Genomic DNA, 12114 nt, shown 5'->3' on the forward strand with positions numbered 1-12114 from the left:
ATGGGAGAATACAAATCAGCAGTATAATGCTATTTATAGAACTTTCTCGTGGCAGGGTGTTTTTTGGTTCTTTCATGTTGGAGATAAGTTTGTACTTTGCCTCTCAGTGTCTGCTTTGGGAATTTTTGCCTGATATTTTTCAATATATGTAGAAAACACATATAAATATATTTATATATGTGTGGGAAATATATATATGTGCCTGTATAAAAATCCTTATCTGCTCTGAATAACACCTCTCTGGAACCTGAATACTGTAGTCTTTACTACAAATTAAGTGTAATCCTAAACAACCCCTTAGCCTCTAAGTGTCCTGGGTAATTTTTTAAACTTGTTTAAAGTATGATAAACTCAATTTGGCCAAGTTCCTGATTCCATGCCAGGTTGGGGTTTTGATAGCTTGGAGCTTTCAGAAGCAGCATGAGCAGGAGCATTTCTTTGGGACTGCAGAACATCCCCTCCTGGGCTTGGCACAGACAAAAATTTGGATTAAATTTCACTTGATGGTTATGAATTATCTGTGAGGGTCTTTCTTGCTCCCCCAGCCAGGCTTCCACAGCTGGGATCAGCAGGATGTGACATCTCTCCAGACTCTGGGAAAGCATGGAGCTTGGCAGGCTTCTCCCTCACCAAATCTTTCATTCCCTTTGCTTCCAAACAGCCTGAATTTGGGGACGTGCCAAGTGCACTGGAAAAGACACCTGTCTGAGGTGTTTGTGGGAGAGCAGCTTTCCCTGGTGATGAAAGGGAAAGGAAAATGGCCCAGATTGGAAGGAAGTGGCTGCTCCCAGTGCTACTGGGGTCCCTTTGGGTGCCTTTCAGGGTGTCAGGAGCTGAGGCTGAGGCTCCTGCTGTGACCAACATGTGTGATTTTGTTCCAGGTTTGCACTGAGAGCAGAGCTAACCCAGAGCTGCAGAGCTGATCTAAAGGACGTTATTGTTTGTGGAAAAGCTCCCAGGAACTTCACTACAGCCTGGACCTGTTCTTTAGACCTGCCTGCTGCAAACCAGCTTGTGCTTACGTTTGTAGTGGTGAGTAATCAGACAGGGAGCTTACAAGCTGTGTGAGCCCATGTTTATGTTTTGGCACAATTAGCAATCTCAGCTCGCATTTTTATTTGCTTGGGCCCCTCAGCAGACAGAGGAAGTGCAGAACAGACTCGCTGTGTGTTACACTCTGCTCCAGAAACAGGGAGGAAGAACTCAGGAGAGACCTGCTGCACCCTTCAGACTTCTAAAGAGCAGCTGATCCCTGACACAGAGCTGTTTCTGGGTGGTTCCTAACATGCTGCTCTGTTGGGTTCTTTTTCCTAAATCCCAGATACATCACATTCATATGTTTCTTCTGGGATTTAAAAACAAACACTGAACCTTTTCCAGGATGATATTTCTACCTCCCCCACTACTCTCTGAGCCTTGCTTGCATCATTGCCAACATTTGTTCATTTAAAGCTCAGAAATCTTAGCCCAGTGGAGGGCAGGTGGGATTGGAATCATCCTGCCCTGGGAGGGATGTGTACAAACACTTAGTCCAGGCATCAGGAGCCTCTAGAAGCTGAAGAACTTATTTCAATGTAAGATCATTGAACACTGCATGTATCAAACCCTTGTTAGTAAAGACCTGGTAAGAAACATGATTTTGAAGAGCAAGTTGGACTTCCCACAAGGTTGGAGTCCTGAAATGTACTCTAAGGCCTCATTCAGCACAAATTCCCCCCAATGCCAGCCCCAGCCAAGTTAACGCACAGAGGCTGCTGATTTGAGAGCCCCAGCCTGAGTCACACACGCTCTGGCTGCCAGCCGTGATGACAGCCTGCCTCTCCCAGCCACTTCAACTGGAGCAGCAGGTTCTCAGCACTTCTGTGAATCAGGAGCTTTGTTCTTTGGCTCCAGCCACAGAGAGCGGACAGATCAATATATTCACTCACACCCCTGAAATAGTTTTAGTGAAATCTATTTATTACTCATTGTCATTTACAGATCGAGATGTTTGAAGGTGTTACTGTTTGATTAGAGGATCTCTGTGCCATTCTTTCCAGTCTTTGTGAGGGGGCAGGAGGAAAAGGAAGGAAACAAAGAGGAATCCTTTAGGGCTTTGGCCAGCTGAAGTCTGGCATGTTCCAGTGTCTGTTGGTTTCAGCTGCCAGCTCAGTAGCACACACCATTCACAGCCTTGTTTACCTGTGCAAACCACTGTGTTCACAGCAGGTGCTGGGTCTCCACATCACACTGAATGTCCAACAAAACCATTCAGATGTAATTTCCAAAGGAACATTTTTAACTATGGCCAAAGATATGTAGCCATGTTGGTTGAGCAGTTTCTTTTCAGTTCCCAAATTCTGTGGTCATTTCTTTTTCTTCTCTCTCACAACAGTTTAGGCCTTTGCTCTGCCTCTTTCCTTACATATAAATCTTAGCCCACTGTATCCCAGTCTCCAGCTCCTCCAGATAAAGCTTTTTGCTCCCTCCTGGTAAGACACATCATAGTCAGACAGAAGATTTTGTGGGCTCTTCATGCTCTTCCATTGCAGTGGAAGCACTACATCTCTGCTTCACTGGTTTGAGAACTTCCAATCTGGAAGAACTTCATTTCAATCTACTCTGTACCTACCACTGGATATTGGCTGACTCCAGACCCTCATTCAGATGACAATCAAAACTCCTCTTTGCAGATGAACACTTAGAATCCTTTAGGTTTGTGTTGCTCAATTCTTTCCTGTCTTCTCTTCAAGTAGCACAGTGTGGGCAGCCCTTTTGGGGCTTATAGGCATCCTGGCTCCTGGCTTCCCATTCTGGGGGCTCTGCTCACCCTTCTCCAGATGAACAGAGAACACTGAAGATCCAAAATCCCTGCAGGCACTGACATTCCTGGGAGTGAGGAGCCAGGGTGGCCTCACCAACTGGTGTGTCCAGGCTCTCAGAACTACAAAGAATGAGTCAGAAGAGCTGAGTCCCAGTTCTGCCTCTGCCCATGATTCTCTGCATCATCATATTCCCTCTCAGCTTCCTCAGCTAAAAAACAGGAGTCATAATATTTCCTTACCTACAAAAGCTGTTAGGAGGATTATTGCATTGTTGTGAATTCCACAGATGAAAGGTACTACAGAAGAACAAACTGCAATTATTGTTTCAAACCTCTGCCCTAATCCTGTCATCCTTAACTTACTGAATAACACTTACTCAATCGAGGAAATCCTGCCACTACACTGAAGATGATCATTGGAAAAGATGACTCTCTGTTGTAATAAGAGCATTTATCCCCTTGTGTTCAACACCCTTCTGCCTGACACCAGAGTGATCTGAGTCATATAACCTCCCCTTGCAGTGGGGAACTGAGGTTTTGATGGTAGAACAGGCAGAGTGAAAATCAGAAGCTTGCAGGAAGTATCTATTGCAAAGATCAGAAAAATTGGTATTCTCAGCATTCCCTGATTCCTGCTAAATATTGTTGGGTGCAGTCACACAAGGTACTGAGTGTGGCCCATCCTCCCAAAACTCATCTGTCCCACCAAGTATCTCCTTTTCTCCTTCCATCCCCTCTTGGTTTCAAAACACTCAACACTCCATGAGCAGAGAGGCAAAAAGTGCCGGTGTTTAACAGCTATGAAAACCACTCTGGTCTTGCACAAATAACACTTTTCTTGTTGAAGCCTGTGCACAAAGCTTCTGAGAAGGATGTAGGTACCACTGAGCATTACAGGTTAAAAGTACTACAACAACCAGCAATAAATACATGGCAGGTGTTTGTTAACAAGGCACTAATTGGGTAACTGGAGGTGCAGCATAAAAGACCACAGAGGCCAATTGAAAAGCTTTAGGTGAATCTCAGATGTTCCTCTGGGCTTGGGGAATAGGAGGAGGTGAAGAGCTGCTGTGGGTTTGTGTTTTATGGAGAAGCTGGTGCTAAGGTGCCTCAAAAGAGACAGCCTGCTCTATCTTGTGCATGAAACTGTGTGACAAAATCAGTTCAGAATTTAATTTAAGGATTATGACTCTCTTTTCCTCGGTTGGAGTGCTTTTACTTTGGCTTTGGTAACTTGATCTTAAATTGTTCTGATTTGATTTCACTGTACCTCCTAAGGGGGTTATTCAAACTGAGTCAGCCTGTGCCTGTTTGGCTAAACCATTATCTAAACTCATTGCCTTGCATAAAGAAGGCTTTAGGGATCCCAAAATATGTTTGCTTTCCTAATCCCTTGGAGGATGCAGCAGGGTTCTTCAAGCACAAGTGTGCAGACCTACGGGTAGGTGTGTGAATGACTGCTGTGTTCCAGGTTGAAAGCTGATCGTGGTGACATCTCTGGGGACAGTTTCCCATGTGAATTGTTTTGCCTGCTCAGCCTGCTGCATAATGAACATGACAATTTGGGATGAAACTCTCTTACACCCACCCTGGCTGAGATAAGGCAGCGTAAGGTGTAATTGGAGGCTCCTTTTGGGTTGCAGTTTTGATGCACCCTCCATCATCGTGTTCCTGTCAGTGGATTTGCAGTGAGGCTCAAACTCCAGCATGGAACTTACGCACGTTCACTGTAAGGTGGGTGTTCTTCTAGCTGGGAGAATTTTTTGCTCTCACAGAGTTTCTGCTCTCTGGATTCTCTTGTCTTTGCCTTTCTGCCTGCACTCCCTGATTTCTCTCTGCTGTGCTGTTGTGCTCTGTGTCTGTTGCTGAACACTTTGCAATTGGAGACCCCTGTTCAGTTCCTTGTGGCTCTGCTAACAGCTTTACATCCTTTTGTTGCAGGAGTTTATCTTTAACTAAAGTATAAATATTTTTAAAACCTAAGCTTTCAGATCATGATTTAGCTGAAAAGGAGTCTTTAGTGTGCATGGAGTCCATTTTTCCAAGTGTTCATAATGAATACTCAGCCCATTTCTCCCTGTTCCTTCCCTTGGAAAGCTTCAGCTGCCAACTTTTCCCAGCCCCCATGCCTAGAGCTGCAGCAGTTTTCATTTAGGGGCTCTTTGGTCATGCTTGTGATTTGGTGTCTGTGTATGTTATGGCATTCAGGAATTCCTGCTCTGGTTATCCATGTGGATTAGGTACATCCTGGAGCAGGACAGTGCAGTCAGAAGAACTGCCCTGGTTTCTGTCAGCTCTCAAATGCTTTGATACACTTGTGGTCATTTAGATTGCCTTGCAAATGGGTTTAGAGCAGAACAATGGTAAAAAGTGCTCAAAATCCAGTCCTTTCCCCTAGTCCCAGGTGTCTGGTATTCAGGACATTTGTGGGCAGGCCAGAATTCAAGTGCTGTTTCAGAGGGATTTCCTCTGGTTTTGGCAATCAGGTTTGTGAACACCCACTCATGAAGTGTGGTGGTTCTCCTAAAGCAGACCCAGAATTTACCTTTTTCTTACTGCTTGCGTGCTTTGTGCTCCTGCAGAGACCATGTGCTCTGGGCATGCAGGGTGGGGAGGTGACTTTGGGGTACCTGATGCTCAAGTCAAAAGGGTCAGCTGGCAGGAGGGAAAGCCAAGTCTCACACACTGACCTGGAGTGGGGTTTGTGTGTCAATGCAGATACACCAAATGCTGCCTTAGTGAATCTATCCAAGAGTGGTAGAGTTTCTGGTTCCTGAATTTGCACAAGACTTGGAATTGAGTGCCAAAAGCCCTTTTTTGGGGGGAGTTTGGCTAAGCCAAGTGTACAATTTTTGTTCCATCCTGAGGCATCTGAAAGCATGACTAAGCCTGTACAATCTTTGTGATTATATCTTACCTCTGGAGAAATTTCAGTCCCATTGGTTGTGTTTCTCTAAAGCTAATCTTCTGGAAATAAGGTCTTTTAGTAAAACTGCCTTCACCTTATGGTTACAATAAACTGACTTATTAATTGGCATCAGCATGTGGCTCTCTGAACCAGCAGTGTGGCAGCCTCTGCTGGCACACGTGTCCACAGAGAAATCCCCTCGCTGTGCCTTATTCCATCTTGGCACTCAAATGTTCCCATTCTTTATTTTCCAATAGTTCTCTTTTTTTTTTTTCTGCAGCAATTCAATCCTATTTTGGCTTCTAACAATTTTTTGTTTCAACTTGTGTTTGCAGTTGCGGATTTGCTTTAGGACATGGGCTGTGTGGGTCTGTTACTTGAAGTGTTTTTAACAGCGCTGATGTTTGTTGATGCTTTTATGGTGGTGTGCTGGTAAAATTCACATTGTTTTTATTGTATACATTAGATTAATTTCTGTTGTTTTCAGCAGTTGACAATGTTATGAAATGCACCAACCAGTGCAAACTACATCGAGCTGTAGGCTTTCTCGATGGATTTTTTTTTTGGCCGCTCACTACTCCAGCGTGCATCGGCGGCGGGCTATTTTTATTGCGGCTCGTATTAGTTGTTGCGTAATAAACGCGAGAGCGCATTACCCAATGCAAACCGCGATTAAAAAAAAAAACAAAACCAAAACAACACACACACAAAAAAAAAAGGGGGGCGAGAGCAGTTGTGATTTTCAGCTCGGCCTCCCGTAGCACGCGTGGATCCCACGCGTGTTTCCAGCTGCACTTTTCAGGCTCTGCTCGCACCTCGGCAGGCGCGACGCGGGCGGAGGGGGGAAGCCGGGATTTTCCCCGGCCATGTCTGCCCGGGGGACACTCGCCCGCCGCCACCCCCTCACGGCTCCGTGTCGCTGCTCCCCCGCCCCGAGCCCCGCCGGCCGCTTCCCCCGCTGGGGACACCGCGTTGGGCGGCCCCGCCGCCCGCTGACCGGGGCATCACCCCTGCCGTTCCCGTCCCCTGCCCGCCGCTCCGGGGAGGGCGCGGGGGGCCGGGGAGGGACCCGCCGGCTTCTGGGACTTGTAGTGCGGGCTGCGGCCGCCGCTTCTCCCCCGGCCCTGCCCGGGACTACGGTGCCCACATGGCCTTGCGCCCCGGCGCATGAGCGCTCGGGCGCTGTAGCGCATCTATTATACTGCCTTGCCGAGGATAAAAAGAAGAGCAACTGGAGGGACTGTAAGGCAAACGTTGCTGGAGCTGCCGGGGCAAAGTAATCTATTTAATCTTTCCCTTTATTTGTTAGATGCTTGGGTGTGCGTTGCTAGCACTGGGCCATGGTTTCTGGAGGGAGGGGGGGGCCGGGAAAGAAGGGGGAGGAAAGCAAAACCCACTTGGGAAAGGCCAATGCTGATATATTTTTTTTTTCCCCCCTCCTCTCTTCTTCTGCTCCTTCTTGTTGCGAGAGCCCCGCGTCGCTCCCCGCGGCCCCGCAGCCTTTGTGCGCCGCCACAATTGTAACAAAGCGCGGCGGGGCTGGCTGCAGCCTGGCCATTGATTTCCTCCCGGCCCCGCCGCTCCTGCCCACCCTTTTCTTCTTCTGCCGCTTCTTCTCCATCTTCTGCTCCCCCTCCCCTCCCCTTCTCGCCGAGCGCCCGAAGACGCCCCGGCCGGGCGCAGCTGCGGCCCCGCCGAGCCCCGCGCCCCAACGCAGGACGGGCTTGCTTGCTTTCTTTCTCTTCTCTTTTTTTTTTTTTTTTCTTGTTTTTTTCCTTTTTTTTTTGTTTGGTTTGGTTTTGTTTTGTTTTTTCTTCCCCCTCTCGCTCTCGCTTTCCCTCGCTCGCTCTCTCTGCCCGCCATCTTTTGAAGGGGAAAATTAGGGGCGAGGAAAAGGAGGGCTGCAGGCGCTCTTGAAAACAAGGAAAAAGAAAGAGGGGAGGGGGGGAAAAAAAAGAGGGAGGGAAGAGGAAAAAAGAAAATTTAAAAAATAGCTCGGAGGAATGGGGGGGATTAAGCAGGCTCCAGCCCCCGGTGCCGGCGGTGCGCGGGTGCTCGGCCCCGCGTTTGTCGCGGCCGTGCTCGGGTGCGGAGCGGGGCGCGGAGCGGAGCCCGGCGGCGGCCCCAGCCCTGGGCCAGCGCCCGCCTGCTCCGGCCATTTCCCCGGCCCCGCCGCTGCCTTGGGAGTTGGGAAAAGGTCTGAGCAGGCAGCGGATGAAGGGCTGGAAATGTGCGTTTCGCGTGTTGTCCGCGTCCGCATGCATTTATTTGTGTATGTGTGTGTGTGTATACCCAGCTGCTCCGGTCGTGTAAATATCCGGTGTTTACCAAACTTTTGCAAATAAATGGAAACCCAAGGGTTCGCTGCCTAAACTTGATATGCTTTCTAGGTGTAAAAAGAAACACAGATCGCAGATTTATATATAGAAGTGTCACTCTATAAATAATGCTGCCGATAATAAAATGTAAAACTTCAAAACTCCCGTGCTTCTCCTCCGTTTATACTTCTTGTTTGGGTTTGGCACCTCCCTGGGCGCTGGGGAATAGAGCATTATTTGTAGCCTGCTTGGTTTCACTTTCAAACAAAGCTGTAGTGTTCAGGTCGTGGGTCTGTGTGCGTCTTTACGTGGTTGGGTCTCGCAGGGTGTTAATTCAGAACGCGTTTTCCTCCACAATTGGCTTTTGACAACGTGGAGAATGCGTTCTGTCAGGTTCGGGATAAATGTTCTGTGAGAGCCCCAGAGTGTGGATGTTCCTTTCTGTTGGTTTCTTCAGGAGCCAAAACTTGCTGAAATAAACTTGCTTGGGTGAGCAAATACGATGGATTCACTAATATTTCAAACTTCTGTATGTAGGTTTTGGGGTTGGTTGGTTTGGGTTTTTTTTTTTACATCTTCACTGGTAAATAATAGCAGGTTAGAAGCTGACATAATTAGCAAAGCACACCTGCTGTTCCTTGTTGGGAATAGAGAAGCACGTTTTTAATATGCTTGTTAATATTTTTAATGTGTACAGTGTGAGTGTGCTGGGGGGTGTGTGTCTACATGAAACTGGAAGTTTAGTTTTAAAGCTGAAGCTGTTGTCTTTAATTCACACAGTGCTAAGCCAAGGTATTAGAGGGGACTTGGTGACTACCATATGTGCTGCAGGATCTGGGTGACAAGTGCAGAATAAATATGCATCGATCAAAACAAACAAGAAGTCCCCAAAGCAGTTTGGTTGCTTTACAAGCAGAAAAAGCCATGATCTGTATTGCTTACAACTCCCTAACTGCTTGAGTGTTCTGTGAATGCAGGTCCTGCCTCCTGATCTGCAGATCACAGCACTGGCAGACTGCTGGGTGTCTCATTTTTTTTTAGCACAGAAGTTTGGGGAGTCTTTAATAATTCCCTGGAAGGCTCCTGCTGAAACAGAGTTACTCCAGACCTCAAAGCCTTCCTTTTTGGAAAGAAGAAATGCTAAGATTGTGTATGTCTTTCTCTTTAGTCTATACTGGATACAAATAATCACTCATGCTTATTTTGTGTTTTGAGACAATGCTTAATAAAAGGGTTGGGCAGGGGGTAACAGTCTTATACAATGTTCAGCATAAGCTTGATTGCAATATTGTCTCTTTGGTGCTGAGACAGTAGCTGCTGCAGTGAAAGGCTTTTTAGTTGTAGTGACCTATGCAGGCAGAGTTTAAATTAAGAAAGAATGCACGTGCAATGTGAAGTGTCTGAGGGTTGTTTTCAAAGCTGACTCTGGAGTGTTTGTTATCTTCAAATAAAAACTAGGCTCCTGGAAATAAAACTGGTGTCGTTTAAGCACCAAAGTGCTTACAAAAACTTTAGCTCTTGTCATTTAAAAAGTATTTAGAGAAAAAGCATGTTGAAGTCTTGATTCCCAGCTCAGTAAGCGTGCTGGGTGGCCTTGCCCTGTCTTTAAAGGGGGCTGATTTTGTTATTAGTCAGCATCTGGAAACCCAAGTGTTTCTGTGGGCTTCGTAGCTGCTTGTGTACAATGCTTGCACTGCTGTGTACAATGACTTAAATCACAGTTCTTAATAATCTTGCAAAAAGCCTCTTTGCTGAGTTAAGAACTGTGTGTTTAAAACTCATCTCTTCAGATGGAGCAAGTCTAATGGGGATTCTTGGTATCCCCAAACCTCACTTGCAGGCCAGGGGTCCAGCCTGCCTGACCTGAGGGTCTCTCCCTGTGAGGCTGAAGGCAGTGCATGCACTGGGCTGGGGCTTCCTGGGCTTTTCCCAGGCACATCTTTTACTTGGTGCATGTTCTGAATGATGCTGTTTAATATTTACCATTTCCCTTCGAGGGGAGGCACTTGTGCAGTGGGGTGTGAGTTTCCAGCCGAGCCCTGCTGCACTCCTAGAATCTCACTCCTCCTCCCAGGAGTAATCTGGGAGCCTGATCGCTCTTGTTGACAGCACAAACAACTCGGGAGTCAAATCCCTCTCCTCGGCAGCAGCTGAGTGATGTACTGAGGTCTCATATTTCAAAGGCTTAATTACTTTTACAAAATATATTACTCTGTCTACTTTGGTAAGCTATCAGGTGCTTTCAGCACAGGCAGAACTACACTTTGCTAAATAAATGAACAAAGAGTGTTTTGCATCTCAGTGTTGTTGATTGTTTCTCTTTAATCCTGGTTGCTCCTTCTCTCCTAATTTGCAAAATTCATTAATCCCCAGTGGGTTTCCCAATCATTACTATGAGCCATATGTTTTGTTTTGTTGTACGTGGTGTTGGTTTGGTTTTGTTTTATTACAATTTGTCACATAATTCTTTAGTAATAGCTTAGGACCCTGTTGGAAGCAGTGGAGTTCTGGGATTTGGGAGAGACCCATTGTGTGCTGTGCTGATCAGTGAGATGTCAGGACGTCTTGGAAGGATCTGTGCATCTCCAGCTTTTCATTCCACAAGCTCTTACTGCAACATCAGGGTTGTTTTATCAATCATTAGTGCTTGTTGAAGGTGAAAAACTTTCTGTGGCACACTATTTAACCCACTTGTTGCTAAAGCCAGTGTTGGAAGGATGTAAATTCTTCTGGAGAGCAGCACAGAAATTCTCTGTAATGTGCTGTGTTTTCTAGTAGTCCTTTACCCTTCTTCTTGATAAGATACTCACCTCTATTTTGGGTTCCCTAAGCACCTTTCCAGGCCTTGGTCTCTTTTCAGCAGATGTTGTCATAGTTGGAATTGTTTCAGCAGCATGGATAGCCTGGTCAGAGGAATTTTTTTCTTCTTTCCTGGGAGCAGGGCTTTCTCCTCTCCACCAGCATTGCAACAGGTGTAGCAAAGACAATTTGAGGTGAAATTTCTGTGCACAAACAAATTTTTCTGTCTGCACTGATCCCCATTTAGTGTCAAACTTTGAGATTTAGACTTGGTTGTGATTGACACTGATCTGCTTTGGGAATGATCCTGTTTGCTCCTGCCTTTCCTTTAAAAAATGAGAAGCAGGGACAGGGGAGGATTGCTGTTCCACTCTTAAGTTTACATTTGAAGAACATTCCTGATGCACCTGCACTGACATCCATGCAGAGCATGCACTGGCACAGATGTACAGGCTGAGATGTTCTTCATTGTGACAGACTCTCGTGTTGTAACCAAACCCTACTTGTATTGAAGAAAATGCACATTTCTCTTCTGGTAGTTTGTCTTTACAACTGCTCAGCTTACCCTTGTGTAACATCACAGAGGGTGCCTGGTTGGGGATCTCTCTTGCTCAAAACCCATCGATATGGCCATGCTGAGATAAATCTGTTTTCTAAAACTGCCCTGGTCCATTGGTTTGGCTATAAGCAAGTGCAGAGTTTGCAGTCCAGAGCTTTTTGCTGGGAGGGGCTGTAGGATGTAGCTGCCTTTTTGCTTACCAAGGCTGGTTTGGGAACTATGTTGTGCTCTGAGCTGCAGTGAAAGTGATAAACTGAGCATGTATGTGTAAGAATTGTCTGAGTTTAGTGGAGAGTGCTGTTCCTTCCTGGAAAGGATTGCTTTTTGCAGCTTTTCTGTTGCTGCTACAGTCCTGCTCAGGGTCTGTGAAATAATGTAGAAGTGCAGCTCTTCAGTGAAGAGAGAGGGAATGTTCTCCTGGGTTTCCCCTGGAGTAAGCGCTTGCCTGAGCGGGAGTATTACGGATCAGCCAGTGTGCTGAAAGTGTATTCCTATCCTGGGCAGGAACAAGCCCCATGGGAATCAATTGGGATACTTGTCCACCCTGTCATGGTTATATTTCCTTGGACTTGAGCTTCATCCATATGCAGGAGCTCTGAGCGGCTTAGGGCTCATGTGCTCTAAGCCATGGGTGCTCTCAGCAGGAGCTGTGCTGGGGAGGCTGTGCAGGAGCCTGTCCTGTCCATCTGCCCTCAGCACTGTTCCCTGGGGGTCTGAGGCAGTAGAG

General features: G+C 46.7%; 1 protein-coding gene across 6 annotated transcripts in view; it reads left to right on the top strand.

Moving 5' to 3' along the window:
• Positions 1-882: 882 nt before the first annotated feature.
• Positions 883-12114, top strand: part of BRD3 (bromodomain containing 3) — a 42017-nt gene continuing 30785 nt past the window's right edge. For 2 of the 6 annotated variants that reach the window (XM_019008428.2, XM_019008429.2), the window contains exon 1: positions 6750-6987. The gene's annotated coding sequence lies outside the window, so the exon portion shown is untranslated. Of the gene's footprint in view, positions 1033-4436; positions 4538-6749; positions 6988-12114 lie in introns of those variants that run through there. The other 4 variants (XM_033518349.1, XM_033518350.1, XM_033518348.1 and 1 more) reach the window with 4 other exon arrangements.

Source organism: Parus major, chromosome 17 (genome assembly GCF_001522545.3).
Source record: "Parus major isolate Abel chromosome 17, Parus_major1.1, whole genome shotgun sequence".
NCBI classification, from domain to species: Eukaryota; Metazoa; Chordata; class Aves; order Passeriformes; family Paridae; genus Parus; species Parus major.